Source organism: Neolamprologus multifasciatus, chromosome 11, assembly GCF_963576455.1.
Source record: "Neolamprologus multifasciatus chromosome 11, fNeoMul1.2, whole genome shotgun sequence".
Lineage (NCBI taxonomy): Eukaryota > Metazoa > Chordata > Actinopteri > Cichliformes > Cichlidae > Neolamprologus > Neolamprologus multifasciatus.
In genome coordinates, this window is record NC_140449.1 from 16,482,229 (window position 1) to 16,499,979 (window position 17,751).

Below are 17,751 nucleotides of genomic sequence, written 5' to 3' on the forward strand. Positions count from 1 at the left end.
CAACTTTCTTAAACTTAATGGCAATAAAACAGAATTCATTTTAATAGGCACCAGATCAAAACTGACTACAGTTCCAACCAGTCTTTCGTTATCCATTGATAACTCTGTTGTCACACCCTCCCCTCAGGTTAAGAGTCTTGGTGTCATCCTTGATAGCACTCTGTCCTTCACAGCACATATAAATAATATCACTCGGTCTTCCTACTTTCATCTCCGTAATGTTAACCGTCTTCGTCCCCCACTCACACCACACAGTACCGCCATACTTGTCAATGCTCTTGTCACATCTCGTCTGGATTACTGTAATTCTCTTCTCTATGGTTTACCTCATAAATCCCTCCATAAACTTCAGTTAGTTCAAAATACAGCTGCTTGTATTATTTCCAGAACTAGATCCACTGAACATATAACACCTGTTCTTAAACAGCTCCATTGGCTCCCAATTCACCTCCGTGTCAATTTCAAGATCCTGCTTCTCACTTTCAAAGCGCTTCATAACCTTGCTCCTCCATATCTATCCAATCTTCTCCATACATACTCGCCCCTTCGTACACTCCGCTCTTCTTCAGCTTCCCTTCTGTCAGTTCCACCTGCTCGCCTGACTACCATTGGACTCAGAGCCTTTAGTTGTTCTGCCCCGAGACTTTGGAATGCACTTCCACTTGCTCTCCGGACCACACACTGTCTCACCACTTTTAAATCACTACTCAAAATCCATCTGTTTAGAATTGCATACACCTGATCTGTCTTAGGCCATTTTTACCTTGCTCAGTTTTTATATTTGCTTTTATACTTTTATGACTGTTTATGTCTAAATTTTATCTACCATGTTTGCTATATATACATTTTCTTATGTTTTTTATGGTATGTTTACGTGTTACTGTAAGGTGACCTTGAGGGTTTGAAAGGCGCCTATAAATAAAATTTATTATTATTATTATTATTATTAACCACGTTATTAAATTAATCCATGTAAGGTGAACTAGCAAACACTGTCGTAGTTACATATGGCTGTCTTCTTGTTTTTTGGCAGATACTCCCTTCACCCTGGCAAAAAAGGCTAAACTCTCAAAGAAAAAGTGGAAAACAGCTAAACATGAGAGGTTTTTGGACAAAGTTTGTGTTTTTTCCATTGTTTAAGCACTACTTTCAGCCAAGAGTGATACCATATATGCCCTATAGCTGCAGAAAAGGCTAACATTGTTATCTTTTTACAAAAAAAAACAGGCTAAACATGGAGGGTTTTTGCACAAAGTTTGTGTTCTCCATTCTTTAAGCACCGTTGAGCACCGGTTTGAGCACTGGTTCGAGTACCATTTAAGCACCGGCACCGTTTCAAAAGTACCGGTTTGGCACCGGTATCGGATAAAACCTGGATACTAGTCCAGAGTGATAAAACTGACAAGCTATCCTTCTTAAACAAAAATATCCTTTAACTCACCAATCTTATGCACATACTCTTAAATAAACTAACATAAACTAACCCCAAGCATAAATTCTGTTGATTCACACTGCCTCCCTGAAGACCTTTTCACATCCCAATCCGGTCATTAAGTTGGACGTCACTAGCCGTGTCTGGGCCTAAACTCCGCTGCAGGTCCATATATCAAATGATCACTATGGCATTACTGAGAGTTGAAAAACTGTCTAAAGTCTTTCATCTTTAATAAAATGATCAGCGTTCTGCTCTACCAGGTGTAACAATTGAGTTTAAACATCCAGGCATCCATGAAAATGGAATTTATGACATTTAACGGAGTTAGAAGTTAGCAGGAAGTTAGCTCGCTAGCTTCTATCTAAATACAATATAGCATGTCCTGACTGCGGGGTTTTGGAAACAAATTAAAACGTACAGCTCTGTTATCACTTCCAACATAAATGAAGACAGAAAACTAAACAGCAGTGACGTTTGTAGGGTTACTGAAGTTTGCTAGCTGGTATATAATGATGTGCTACGTGACCGCTAGCGACACAGCTATGTTAGCATAATATAAACAAGCTAACTTTTTTTCCACTGATAAAAGTTAACGTGAGTGTTCTCGGTGGTCAGGAACAAATGTAATCACATGGCAGGATGCTGTAAAAGGACCAAACTTCAGCCAGGAGAACAATTGAGATAATCCATCCACAATACGAGGTTAGTCATTCATATACTGCTGCATGGGCTGGGCTGTAGTTATATCCTAAGGTTTTAAAAACTGAGCTTAAATAAATGATTAGCAGTAATAAAAGCCGAGGGAGGTCAACAGTGATCACTGACTGTTTTAGGAGCTTTTTGAGATTAAATAGAAGAAAACATTAAATATGTTAACAACACAAAAGCCATATTAAACGCAGACTACTTTAGGCCCGGAAGTAGGATTCGTCACATCATCACTTAATGACCGGATAGAACTTTATTCACAAAACAACTGCACCCTCTAGTGGCGAGGCTAAAAACTGCATCACAGTCCTGCCTTCAGAACAAATCCTAAAAGACAGTCCTGTCTGTCACATACACCCATGTAAATACATGGATACATGTGACAGACAGGAGACATGGAATGAACACGAATTTATTATCAACACCAATATAAAATTATGCACAAAAGAAATTACTAATGTTAAAAAAAACCCTGTGGTTTTATTTATATATATTTATATATAAATATATACCATGTCCCCTAGAGACAAAGCATGTACAAACTCCAAAACACGTACAAATTCCAAAGCACGTACAAAGCTACCTAGATCACTTAAATTACATAATTGAAAGCATATGTGTATTGTCTGTGTATTTATACACAAACTAAACAGCAGTGACCTTTGTAGGGTCACTGATGTTGGGCTAGCTGGTTTATAATAATGTGCTAGGTGATCGCTAGTGACATAGCTATTGCAGTTTGTGTATCTATACACAAACACACATATAAATATTCAAATAATTAAAAAAAAAAAGTTCATTTACCTGTTACTACCACACACCAAATCCTGTCGTTGGTACTTCCTGGCTTGTGTAGCCACTAGGTAACAAAAGTTCAACACTGCCCCTAGCATCCTGGAGCACTTTCGTTGTGTTTTGTAGTTTGTTTGTATGTGCTTTGTCTCTAGGGTCCACTGTAAATATACTTTTATGTATTTACTCACATAAAGATGTAATAATAAATTATAAAATATACAAAACCAACTATTTACATTTCAACTTTTAACAATTTAAATTTTCAGCTTTTTCCTTTTAAACAAATTTAAAGTGAAACAACACAAACACTGCAAACCACAACACAATAAAATATAAATCAAAATTTCCCATGTCATGAGACATGTCACATCCATTTGGTCTCATACAGCTTCATTTGTAGTGGAATCAGCAAATGTTTACTGGACAAAATAAATGTAATTTATCCAATCTGTGTTTTGTCAGTTTCTGACACATATTCAAAGAATGGAAGCCATGATCTGAATCCTGCTGCAATTTGATTGTGTTCTTTAAACTTATCAGTGACTTGTCGAGGAACACCTATGACATGGCATACAAACACATGGCATACAAGTGCTCCATTGAGTTGGAGCTTGGCACAATCTTGTTAGAGGAGGGTGCTCTTTCACCTCTCACTCTTTCGTTCCAGTGGAGCCGTAGGTTGAAAGGGCAGAGCACGTTGTACACTTTTGTTGTCTTCTTCAGCATCAATGTGGAAATCTTTTCACCCTTTGGGTTATTACTGTGTTTGTGGAATCTTCTTGCAATGGCTGGCATGAACCCAAGTGGCTCAACCTTCGACCTAAACTGCTGTCTGGGTAGTCAGCTGTACCTGGAATGGTCCCTGCTTCAAGCTGGTCTGATCAGCACCCCAGTCTCCCAGTCTGGGAATTCCCCACCTTGGGAGGATTTCAGCATTCACCATGTTATACTCACACATAAGGCCAAGTGTTGGAATTTAATAATCTTTAATACGAATATACCTCATTGTTACGTATCTCACAACTACTTAATATTTAGCGTCACACACTTGTTTATACTTTATTTCACACGGTTAAGTATTGTAAAGTTTTTTTCACAACTTGGCTGATAAATAAATATAATAATATTTATTCACCTAGATAATCCCATATTATTTATTTTTAAAAGTGATTATTATTATCCAATGTTTGATGATTTGTTCAGTTAATACTACTGATACACATATCAGAGTTTATTTGTAAAACAACACAGGAACAGTGATTACAAGAATGATCACAGTTGTCATTATTTATTGACGTCCCTGGGTTAAAAAGCTTTTAAAGAGCAAAAGAAGAAGAAGAAGAATCTGTGAGAGTGTTTAGCATCATAATATCATGATAATTATATAATGATCTTCCATTATAATAATGAATACACTGAACTGTAGGAATGTCAAATATTTAAAATAAAATTTTAAATATAAAATTTTTGCATGATATTGGTAAGAAGAAGTCATCTTACAATAAGACATCAACATTACACACTGTTTATTAATACATGGAAATAAATGGCAGGCTGAGTGAATGAATTATCCTTACAGTATGTTTTAACTGCCCAATCCATGCTTATCTAAGATGGCATCTGTGGGAGCTGTCATGTCCTGTCAACTAAATTTACCTGGTATTGTTTGTGTTTCACAAAGTGAACTGGACACAAAAGTAATACTGATTTTGATTTTGCTGACTGGTTCTTCTTCTAGGAAGTAACATTGTTATAATCACATACTACTACTACTACTACTACTATTAATAATAATGGCACAAAGATAATGTAGAGGCAGGAAAAGCAATACAGTGAAGAAATAAACCATCACAGCACCATTTAAACAGTTAGTTGTTTCAATTAGATTTGTTTTATAAGCACATTGTTGAGGAGTACTTGGTGAGGGCTAGTTCTTTTAGGTTCAGCAGCTAACAAGATGGTGTATCGGTCAGGATACAGGAAGGAGGACAACAGGCTTCCACTTTGCTGGATTATCACCGCCAGCTGTTTTATTGCCACCTAGATGCTCAGTGTTGCCAGCAGTTTCCAGTCATGAACTTAACACTCGGAGCATCACCGTGAAGGATGGCAACCAGGAACACAGCTTACGAGGTAAACAGAACTAACACGGAAAACAATCTCCCCTTCCCGAGTAGCATCGCGTTACACCTACGTCATTTCCTACGACTCCACCCCACACAATATTGCAGAACATAGACATAAATCCCAGAGCCTTTTATACAGCCGCCCCCAAATGTGGTTACACATTTGCTCCCCAAAAAAAGGCTCCCTAATCAGTTCCAGGAGGCGACTTGCTATTCTTCTCAGTATCGCTGTCTTCCGATGGCACGGCAGGTAAAACTACCAACCGAGCAACTGGTCTGGTGTAAACACGTCCATTAACGTTCACATCAGCAGATCTGACAAGTCCATCATCACTACGATGAATCTTGATCACATGGCCTATTGGCCACAAGGCTCGAGGCAGCTGCGGATCTGCAACCATAACAACTGCCTTTTCCAGAAGTTCAGGAGGAGTTTGACTGCCACTTCTGCCTCGCCTGTAAGCCAGGCAGGTATTCCTTGATGAATCTTGCCCAGAACTGATCAGCAAGAATCTGTGAATGCCTCCAATGTCGCCGACTGAGGTTCTCTGTCTCTGAGTAGACCACCTGGGGTAGTGATCCATCAGGCCGCCCCATGAGGAGACTATTGGGTGTCACAGGGTCCACATCGGCTACGTTAGTGGAAACGTAGCCTAAGGGCTTTGCGTTAAGGATCAATTCTACCTCCAGCAGAACTGTACGGAGTACCTCCTCGTGAAAAGGTTGGGAACCCACACAGGTGCGTAGAGCTGTCTTCACTGAACGGATTTCCCTCTCCCATACACCTCCAAAATGTGGGGCTGCCGGGGGGTTGAACTGGAATCTGATCATCTGACGGGCGAGCTTCCCCTGCAATGTCTCTGACATGTTGGCAAAGGCTTCTCTGAGTTCTCGTTCTCCCCCTTTGAAATTGGTCCCACAGTCAGACCATAACTCTGCCGGTGTCCCTCTTCTGGCTATGAATCGCCTCAGGGCCATTAGGAACGCATCCGCGTCTAAGCTACTTAGGAGATCCAGATGTACCGCCCTCGTCGTCATACACTTGAAAATGATTCCCCAGCGTTTCTCGTGACGTCTTCCTACCTTCACAAACATAGGCCCAAAACAGTCAACACCGGTTGAGTAAAAGGCTGGTTTGTACAGTCTAAGCCGAGCAGCAGGAAGGTCAGCCATCTTGGGAACAGAGGGTTTTGCCCTCCAACGCTGACACTCAGGACAGGTTCGCTGGTGCTTGCGAATTGCCTCTCTTCCACGCAGTATCCAGTAAGACCTCCGCAGCTCCGCGAAGACCCGTTCGGGGCCTGGATGATGCAGATCAACATCATATTTCTGGATAAGCAGACGTGTGAAAGGGTGTGAAGGATCCAGGACAATCGGATGCAATATAGGTCCGCCAAGACCTTCTAGGCGTCGCAACCGACCCCCTACTCTGATGAGTCCCGCTGAGGTATCCAGTTCAGGTGCCAGGGTAAGCAAGCGGCTTCTGGATGAGACAGGTTTCCTTTCTGAAAGCAATCTGCACTCCTCGGGAAATGACTCCTGTTGAGCCTGCCGAAGGATGGCCTGTTCAGCATTCTGATAGTCCTCGGCACTAGATGGCGCAGTCGAGAGTCCCTGACCACAAAGCTCTTTGACAGTAACATCCAAGAGCTCCTGCCAAGTCTTGCACGCCATTCCATCCTGACAGGTAGGTGTGAAGGTGATAGAGGTTCCACAGAAGACTGTCTTCCGGAGCTCAAGGTCGTCATTACTGGGCTCGGAGCTCGGGTTCTCTGGCCATGTGTCAGTACTGTTGAGCAGAAAGGGGGGTCCATTCGACCACCGATTAGGCACTTTGAGCTCGGCCAGGGCCTTCCCTCTCGTCAGGTCATCCGCTGGATTACTCTCTGAGTCTATGTAGCGCCAGGTACAGTGTTCCGTCAACTCCTGTATCTCAGCTACCCTGGCTCCTACAAAAACCTTGTAGCGGCAGGACTGTGAGCTCAACCAGGTAAGAACAGTGGTCGAATCAGACCACAGGACTGTTCTTTCAATCGCTGAGGTGAGTTCCCTTTTCAGGGTACTGGCCAGCTGCGCTGCCAGCAAAGCTCCGCAGAGCTCGAGGCAGGGAATAGAGAGACCTCGTTTGGGGGCTACCTGGGAGCGAGCTAGGATGAAGGTGAGGTGAACTTGCCCATCCTGTTCTACAGTCCTCATATAGGACACCACTCCATAAGCTTTCTCAGAAGCATCCCCAAAAATGTGCACCTCACGGATGGCCCCCTTTGAGTTAGCACTGGCAGGAACATAGGCACGTGGGAAGGTAAGGTGAGGTAAAAACTGAAGCTCCACCTCCCAGTCAGACCAAGCTTGCAGGAGGGTGGAGGGGAGATTCGAGTCGTCCCAACCATGCTTCTTATCCCATAGCTGCCTGAGGAGGAGCTTGGCCCAAGTGGTGAAGGGTAACAGATAGCCCAAAGGGTCGTACTGTGAGGCTAGGACTCTATAGATGTTTCTGAGGGTTGGCATCTCATAGGACACGGGCCTGTGCTTATAACCCAAGGAGGTCGGTATTCCAGTCCCCAGCTGAGCCCGAGCGTGTCTCTAGCGGGTTGGATTGTCCTCGGCTAGCCACAGATCCAGACTCTGTGATCTAGCTTCTGGAGGCAAATGGCTCAGGACACTTGGATCATTACAAGCCCACTGACGTAGCTCGAAGCCAGCTGATTTCAGCAACCCTCTTAGCCGATCCACCAGATCTCTAGCTTCTTCTGGTGAGCCAACACTCTGTAGGCAGTTTGTCTACGTAAAAAACACCTCTCGATGGAGAATCTCAGGCTGTCGTCCAGGCTGTGTGTGCTCCATCACATGACGCTGCAGGGCAGATGTGGCGCAGCAGGGGCTTGAAGTTGTCCCAAATGGCAGGACCTGCACTCGAAGATTTTAGGAGGTTCATTCACCTTTAAGTCTCGCCAAGGAACTTCAACAGAGGCCGGTCTTCAGGGAGGAGCAGTACCTGATGAACATCCCTTTGATGTCTCCACTCACAGCTATGGGTGTTCACCGAAACCTGACCAGCACCCCCAGCAGGGAAGCTCCAAGAGTAGGGCCAGGCAACAGGAACTGGTTCAGGGACTGTCCAAGGTATTTATGGGAACAGTTAAACACCAGGCGATTCTTTCCGTTATGACTGACAAGATGATGCGGTATGTACCAGTTCTCCTTGGGCGAAGTCTCATGCGTAACTTCCTTCACGGCTCCTGATTGGATCAGCTTCTGCATTTCTGCCCTGTAGGAATCAGCCCGACTGAGATCCTTTAGCAGGCGCCTTTCTGTGCTTCGAAGCATGGGCATGACTGATTCCTTTGGTGCATTCAGTGGTGGCATCTGTGGGTGACGGAGTAGAGGTGTAGCATACCTGAAGACTCCATCGACCATCCTGCGAGTTGTTCTTGCCTCAAGCAGGGCCACAGCCTGCTGATCCTGTTTCGACCGAGTGACCTCTTTCTCGGATCGGTAAGGCACCACGTCCACCTGCCAGAGCCGCTCCACATGCTTGAGCAACTCGTCTGATTGGGCGGATGTATACAGGGATAGGACAGGCTGGGTCTGCCGCCCCATGAAAAGACTTGGCCCTTGAAGGGTCCAGCCAAGCCGGGTGTGGACTGCTGCTGGGCCTCCAGGTGGGCCGAGGCGGACTGGTTCTATGGGGGTGATCAGGTGTGGCTGGTCTGAACCAATGAGGAGCAGAGGCTTGGCTTCGTTCAGGGCAGGGACCGGGATCCCATGCAGGTATTTGTACTTCCTTCTCAGCTGGTCGATAGGATAGGTATGGTGAGCTAAGTTGAGACGATCAGCTGTAAACGCTCCATCAATCTTGTAGTAGGATCCAGGATTGGTAACAGCAGAGACGCTGAAGGATACGGTATGTCCATGAAGCATCTGAATATCTTGGTGGACGGTTTGTAATGGCAGGTCCTCCGGGATGCCTGCCAGACCAAGAGTCTTTGCAGCAGCAGGGAGCAGCATGGTCCTCTCTGAACCGTCATCAAGTATAGCAAAGGTGTCTAGAGTCCGCTCTCCATGGCTCAAAAGCACAGGTACAATCTTCAGCATGACACGATTGCCAGCCCCATGGCGATCAAGGTAGAGTGAGCCCGAAGCTGAACTGGTTAGGCAGCTTTCCTCCTTTGCAGCCATGTCAGCGTTGTTTCCTTCTGTCCTGGCATTTACCTCGTGAAGAGCCAGCAGATGTTTACCCTGGCAGCGGCTGCAGGGTTTCTTTAGCGTGCACTGAGCAGCTAAATGAGTTCGGGCACAGCGCCAGCATCGTTTGTTGACCTGTATCCAGTCCTTTATTTCCTCTTTGGAGAGCTTGGCTACATCATCACATTGGCTAAAATAGTGTTCTGTGCTCTCACAGTAGGCACAGTAGGCTTTGCTCTTGACCTTCCCTCTAGCTCGACTCTCCTTCACTGGTGGAAACGTGTGTTCTGATGGCCCCTTTAGGTTATGTAGGACTGTCACGGTTTGTCGGCCTGGACGGGCCTCGGCCTTTACACTGGTCCTTTCTCTACTGCTTCTTACACCTGCTTGGCCGTCAAATCCTTGACACCAGGACTCCTGACGAAGCCATGCAGATAGGTCGTACAGAGTGTAGGTGCTCCCGGGCTGCTTAAACTGGTGTCGACGAAAATCAGCCCTCTGTTCAGCAGGAAGCTTACTTATTAGTCGGGCAACGTGGGACCCACAGTTCAACTCCACTTCTCCTTCCAGTCCTAATGTTTGTAACAGCCCAACTAGTGACTGCACCTGAAGGGAGAACCTTTGGAAGGCTACTGTGTCACCTCGCCTTATTTCAGGACCATCCAGGACACTTGCTATCTTTCTCAAGGCGAGCTGATGAGGTTGTCCAAATTTGTCGTGGAGGGCTGCCATGGTGTCAGTATAAGGCTTGGGTGAGTTCAGGTAAGCATCGGCGATAAGTCGAGCTTCATCTAGTTTGAGGTGGTCCACAAGTATCTGATACTTGAAGAGCTCAGTAGCATTAGGAGGGAGTAGGTTCTCTAAAGCCATGCGGAGCCTAGCAAACTCAGAGGGATCAGAATGAATGAACCTTGGAATGGTTGGTTTGGGCCCCCTGTACACTAGCTCAGCCGAAAGAGGAGCAGATGGGTTATTGCAGTGCCCACTGGTTACTCCAGTGACAAGAGAGGGGGAACTGGCTGGAACAGGCTTGGTTGGGAGATAACCTGTCTTACTTGGTGCCCAGCAGGGGGGTGGCACAGAGGGTTGTGGAGGCGCATGAAACGTGTTTCCATCTTTAACCACAGGGTCCTGATATGGGGTGCAGCGATGACTTGGCAGCGAAGGCTCACCAGCGAAATATGCTGTGCGGGGTAGAGGGTGGTACTGTACACCATTATCGGAGTATTGTTCATCAACCTTCATTTGGGAGAATCCTGTGTGCAACTCTTCCACCGGTTCAGGCCATGGTGGTGGGTCGGGCCACACCTCCTCATCCTCCTCCTGTGGCATTGTCTCAGGGGTTGTGTATATCTCTCCTGAACTGCGCTTGGGGGGATGATTGGTGCTATGCTGTGAGGCAGTCAGCTGAGCCATATCCTTCCTCAGCAGGTGAGCCACTTCAATCAGCTCTCTGAGGTCACTCTTTGCTTCCTTCAGTTCTCTGAGGCCCTCCTGTAAAACTTGCTGTGATTGGAGTAGCTGCTCTCTTTCGGCCTGCAAGGCTCTGAATTCTGTATGAAATGTGTGTATTGAAGACCCTGGCCAATTGGAAGGTGCAAATTCAGGTGAGTGGCTTCTATTAAGGTCCACATCCTGTTCACTTCTTCCCAGTGGAGGGGGTGTGTTGTAATAGGCCCCATCCCTGTCGCTGTAGAGGGGTGGCGTATGACTATACTGAGGCTGAACTCTCCCGCTTCTTGTGTGAGGCTGTGGGGTATCCCACTGCAGCATTTCCCTAAAGGGGTGGCCTGTATAGTTAACATCAAAGTCCTCAAACCGGCTTGGTCGACGTGTATGGCGTTTAGGCCTTACATCAGGACATGTCGCTCCATCTGGCTCCATCTTGATAACTGTATCCGGCTCGAAGGACCAATGTTGAGGAGTACTTGGTGAGGGCTAGTTCTTTTAGGTTCAGCAGCTAACAAGATGGTGTATCGGTCAGGATACAGGAAGGAGGACAACAGGCTTCCACTTTGCTGGATTATCACCGCCAGCTGTTTTATTGCCACCTAGATGCTCAGTGTTGCCAGCAGTTTCCAGTCATGAACTTAACACTCGGAGCATCACTGAAGCATCATTGAAGGATGGCAACCAGGAACACAGCTTACGAGGTAAACAGAACTAACACGGAAAACAATCTCCCCTTCCCGAGTAGCATCGCGTTACACCTACGTCATTTCCTACGACTCCACCCCACACAATATTGCAGAACATAGACATAAATCCCAGAGCCTTTTATACACACATAATTTTATAAAAGCTTATAAAAATTTGATCTGCAGTTATATTTACAGCTGGTAAAAAGTCGCCCAAATTTTTCAGTCAAAGGTTTTAACATGTTTATTAATCTCATATACAGCTTTATACCTCAGTAATCAAATCTGACTTCTCTCTGCTCTGCCTGGTGTTCACTGACTTCATGTCACTGGGAGAGCGTGTCTCCTCTTCCTTGAAGGCTCTCCAGCACATTCAGGATGGATTTTCGGACTTCAGCTTTAAAATCTTGTCTCAAGAAGACATACAGCAGTGGATTCAGGCAGCAGTGAAGAACCATCAAATTCGAGGCGACATTTGACACAATTAGAAAGGCATAGCGAAAAAAAAAAAAAAAAAAAAGGCATAGCGAAATGTTGCATTTGGTGCCTTAAATTTCACCAGCTGAATAAGATCAATAGGGAGCCAAGCACAGAAAAAAGGCAACAATAATGGAAGTAATGGAATAACTTGGAATAACTTTAAAGGGGCGACTTGATTGGCTGGCCAGGCTGTGGTTTCTCCTGAGACGATGGATGATGACAGCATAACAAGAGACAATGACAGTTAAGGGGACTGCAAATCCGAGAAGGAAGTGGGTGATAACAATGGTCTGAATCACAGTTGGTGTTGCTTTTTCAAAAAAAACAAAAAACGATGTTGGAGCAGTAAGTTGTGTTTTCAGTTTCTTTCTTTGTGTCCATGTAAAAATAATGTTGAATGTTGACAATCAAAGCCACCACCCAAACACACAGACTCACATAGGTTGCACTGCGTACATTTCGGTGGTTCTGAGCCCAGACAGGCCACACCACAGACACACATCTGTCTACACTGATCACCACCATAATGTAGACACTGGCATACAAGTTTAGAATGATTAGAGTGCCGCACAGCTTGCACATGAAATTACCAAAAGGTCAGTGAAACCGCAAAGCCAGGGATGTTGCTCTAAGGGCTAGAAACGCTGCAAAGATGAAGTCAGCCACAGCAATGTGGAGGTACCAAACTGTTTCAACAGTTTTCTTCATCCTGAACCCGGTCACCCAGATAACCACTCCATTCCCAAGCACACCGAGGACAGAGACCAGGGAGAAAACAACAACAGCCACGGTGGTAAGAGACCAAAACAAGTCAACCCAAGAATCGTTTAGATCAGGTGCAGCAGTTGTATTGATTAGACTGAAATTGATTCTGGCCATCTCCATTATTGTTTATCAAGAAACCTGTAATATCAAGAAAACAAAAAGAAAAGAAAAGAGACATCAGGGTATGTGTGAATGTATGTAAAGTAATCTTTAACTTTCCTAATCTTTTAGATTTCTGCTTGAGTAGAGCTGAAGTTATGACACAACTGAAGACTGTCCATATTGGACCTGAGAGTTGAAACAACATGATCAGTAATGAATTCATTTACAGATTTAGCTATTAAGGCAGATTAAGGTCTAGATTTCACAAGTGATAAGCCAAGAAGGAAATGAAGAAATTTTAAAGTGAATTTAAGAGATGAACTAATCAATTTAAGCAATTTTTAAAATAAGATATTGTATCTCAAGATGAATAAGTTTTACAGCAAAGTAATGGGTATAACAGGGACATGCTTGTTGTTAACACAGTAACTCATGAAGTTACTGAAGTTATCAATAAAAGGTGCAGGAAAATAAGGAGGTGTTTTTGTCTGACCTTTGATTTGTGTAACAATTAGACACAAGGATGAAAAAAGAACAAAATTTGGTGACAAAAGGTTTCATAAAACCTTTTAAATAATTTTAAATGAAGTAATCTTAAAAAGCAGCACTTATTGTGAAGCAAAATATTTAAGCTCATTCAAACTATGCTATTTTAATCTATTCAATGAGTGGTGCATATATGTAAAAATAAATCCATAGATGATGATTTTCATGAACCAGCAGCCTTTTTCAGAAGTTGAAATATTTTGCCACAAAGGCAGATTCCCCTCTGTTCATGTTGCCCAGTGCAATTTCACATCAGTTGTAATTAAAGACTTTATGTAATGAGGAGAACTTTAATGACCTTCGTGTTTGGTTTGAATACACCTTAATACAGCAAAGCGTTTTTTACAACAATTAGAAACAGACAGAAAAACATATGCATGATCACTGTCTGAGAAACAAGTTGTAATATGACAGAAAACAATTACTTCAAGAGTCCTCATCAAAGCAGTGCTCTCTCTTAAATACAACAGCTTAGCTTGTTTGCTTAATTTTAATAAATGATCTTATTGTATTATGTAAATACCCGGGTCAGTCTATTCCTGCATAGCAAATATGTGATGATTTTACAAACTTACAAAAGGAAAATATCAAAGATCATTTACCTTCAGGAAAGCTCTCTTGTTGGTTGTTGATGAATGCAAAGCAGAAAAATGCCAGGTTAATATATGTGAGGTAAGACGTCACTGCCCACAAAGAAAGAAATTGAGAGAGAGAGAGAGAGAGAGCGAGAGCGAGAGAGCAAAAGATGTCTAAAATCTAAAATATAGTGTGCTACCAGTATAGCTCTGTTATCAGCATCCTGTTTTGCAAGCTTGGTCAGCTTTTGTATTTACTCTGAAAGTTGCCATTTTGCCCTTACTTTTACTTTTACAGTGTTCAAAAAATTAAAGGGAGACTTTGAAAACATTTGGGGTAAAATGGGGTAAATTTTAACCCCAAATGTTACATTTGGGGTTAAAATTTACCCCATATAAATTTTTAGTTTTTCATTAACAGGAACGCAGTGGAAAGAAACTATATCATTCGAATTGGAAGGAACTACTTCCTCTTACGCCTTTCATAGTCATGTGCGAAATACGGCTGTATAAATGTGTCGCAGCCTGGCGTGCGCACTCACAACAATGGCTGAGCGTAAACAGAGTCATGTGTGGATGTATTTTACCTCCACAAACAGTCAAGACGCGGTTTGCGATACATGTGGCAAGACAGTGAGGTGTTGTGGCAACAGCACTAACCTCGTCAAACACCTCAGAGTAAATCATATCACAGAATATGACGAGCTTATGTTGGGACAAACTGAAGAGGAGAGGGACAGGTGCTGCCAGGGCGAGACAGACGTCTCTCGCGGAGTCCTTTAGTGCTGCAGGCAGGCAACATGCTCAAATAGTGCACAACTTCAGGTTTTTTAGTTCTGTATGATAATTCTGCATTATTAAGCAATTAGAACAAGTAGTCTGATGTCCTGTAATCATTATGAAGCTATATTATTATATTCTCATTACAATTTCATAATACAATTATATATTGTATTATGAAATACAATAAAACATTACGTTTTTGTACAGAGTATCGGTATCATCGATACCACCCTGAATTTTAGTTGGTATCGGATCGGAAAGTAAATCAGTGGTATCGCACATCACTAGTCTCGTTCCAGTGGAATCCTTCAGCGTAGTCAGTGTTTGATCTCCTGAAGAAATGTTTCGCCACCACTCCAGTCCTGTCCCAGCCTGATATTAACTACTAATTTATCATCGAAGTGGATGCCTCAGACTCTGATACAAGAGCAGTCCTCTCTCAGTAACGGGAAACTGCATCCATGTGCTAATTTCTCCTAGTTGTCTCCTTGATTGCAGTGGGTATGCCGATCGCAACAGAACCCCTGCACCAACTTACACCAAAGGCCAGAAGGTTTGGTTCTCTACTCAGTAATTGGGAGTACACTCTCCCAGTTTGACCATGTGAAATAGAGTCTATGGCCAACCCGGTTTTGTAGATCTGAAGCTGCTTCTCAATATGCAAACTCATAATGCGTTCCATGTATCTCAACTATAACCTGTCCACTCCCCATTCTGGTGAAATCACTGTAAAGTGCACTAAACTGTGATTCAGTTCCACACTGATCACTAGAATGTAGACCATGACAAATGTGTTCATATAGACCATATTTATGGTGTATCACACTCAGGGGTAGAGATGATGCAAAGAAAAAGTCAGCTACAGCAAGGTTGAGATACTGAAATGTATTGACTGTTTTCTTCATCTTGATCGTGGTCACTCAGATATCCACTCGATTCCAGAGCACGCCAAGGCAAGAGACCAGGGAGAAAACAACAATACGCATGTTGGTGAGAGACTGAAACAACTCAGCATACACAGAGCCATTTGGATCAGGTGCAGCAGTTATATTGATTTGACTGAAAGAGTTAATTGTCATATCCATCATAGTCTTGAGACCAGTGAAGATGATATAAAGAAACAATATAAATGGATGTAAATCTTTAATATTTCTACTGTAATGCTTGCAGAGTAGAGATTTTCTATATGAGCACAGATTTAGGCACTGATAGTTGTCTAGGCCTTCATACTGTGGAGCTAAGAAAGAAGCAAAGAAGAGTAGAAATTATCATAAATTAATGACATAAAATAACAAAATTCAGAAAACCAGAATTTTTCACTCTTGAGATGAAATATAACAATACAGGAGTGTGCTACGAAGTGATTTACATGTGTGGGACATGTGGGGACAGTGTTAAAACAGTGACGTATGATATTACTGAAGTCATCTTTGAGTGGAGTAAGAAAATAAAAACAAATACACTTTCTCTTTGTTTGTCCTCCGGCACAGCATGTTGGTGTAATTTCACAACATGTAGACACAATTAAAAAGTATGAAACAAGTTGATGACCAAAAATTTAGAAAGCCTATTTTGTAAACATTTTAAATATTTTATAAGCACTCATATACCATAATATACAACCTTGATGAGTGTCACTGATGTCTGCAGTTAGATGCTGCCAAAACAATAAGAAAATATTTGCATATATTCCTGGTTTTGATACAGCTCTTTTTATCGCTATTCTGCATAGTTCTTTTTATTGCCATTGTTTTTGTGTTTTTTTCAAAGGTACCTTTAGCCCTTTTCAAAAACTGATTGTCATTAACTTTCTATGACAAAATTCTAATAACCAATAAAGTATCCTTTATCAGTCTTTATGTAAATTGGTTTATGTATTTCATATGGATATTGTCATCCTTTGATTTTTTATGTTGTTATGTTTTTATTCCTTTGCGAAAATCTTTTCACTCTTTTTTAAAAAAGGAGCATGTGATCACCCTCAACAACTCATATGCACTCAAAGTTTTCAAAAACTGTGAGAAATTCTCAGCTGCTCTAAAGAGACAGAGACAGAAAAACGATTGTTGAGTTGTCCTTAATGTACCATGCAACTTGTTATAGCGAAAAATTTCCGCATCCTGTTTTGCCATCTTGCTTGAAATTTCTTGTTAACTCTTACAGTCATCAATGTTCTTCTTGTGCTTGGTCAGTGTTAAGTTTTGAAAGAAGTTTGGGACCATGAGATATACACCGTGTGGCATTGCTTTTTGACAATAACACAGCCTAACAATACCTAATTTCTTCAATTTTCTTTAAAGTAAATTTAACTTAAAACTTAAATATCTCGCCACTCCATTATATAGTCCATATGTACAGGGAATAACACCCCTTGGTCATGGTGCATGGATACTTCTTTAAGATAATCCTGCCTGCCCGGCCATGCCCCACAGCTTACCTATAAAACAGCTGTGCGGCGATGGTTTGATCAGAACCGGACATCGCTCAGCAGGAAGGGATGCAGAAGCTCTGATGGAGTCCAGGGACATGCCCAGAAATGCTGTGATTTGAGACAGTTACAGTTTACACTTCTTGGGATTCAGGCGCAGCCCTAGAGGCTGAACATGGGATACCAGCAGCGCTACATGGTTGCGGCACTGCTTTTCTGACGTGGTGCAGACCAGCTAGTCATCCAGGTAATTCAGGACCCTGAGGTCCTGCCGCCTCATAGGAGCAAGGATGGCGTGAACATCTGGGGTGCAAGAGAGAGGGGAGGACTCAAAACTGTAAGAAACTGTTACTGCCCCTGCCAGATCTGGATCTGGAAGCATTCGTCCTTCAGGTTAATGGCACCTGTCCCTAGGGGGGCTGCTAGTTCTTGCTGCAGTATGAGGGTCTGCTGGGGCTTGCTAACTCAGGTGAAGGTTGGGATGGTTGTGATGGGGGGGTCTGCGGAAAATCTGGGTCATGGTAATAACCACCTAAGGGTCTGCCCCCAGAGCCGACCAGGCCACCCTGCATTCCACAGCAGACAGGAGAGGGAGCTGGGTGGCCTAGCCTATGGAAATGTCGGAAGGTGAGCCTTGGCCACGCGTCCTCCACCTTTGCCCTGCATGTGGGTGCTGCATCTGCAA

At 43.3% G+C, this 17,751-nt stretch overlaps 1 pseudogene; it reads right to left on the reverse strand.

Annotated features, from left to right (window-relative positions):
• Positions 1-11,588: 11,588 nt before the first annotated feature.
• On the reverse strand, positions 11,589-15,726 carry LOC146508039 (N-formyl peptide receptor 3-like; annotated as a pseudogene).
• Between the last annotated feature and the right edge of the window lie 2,025 nt (positions 15,727-17,751).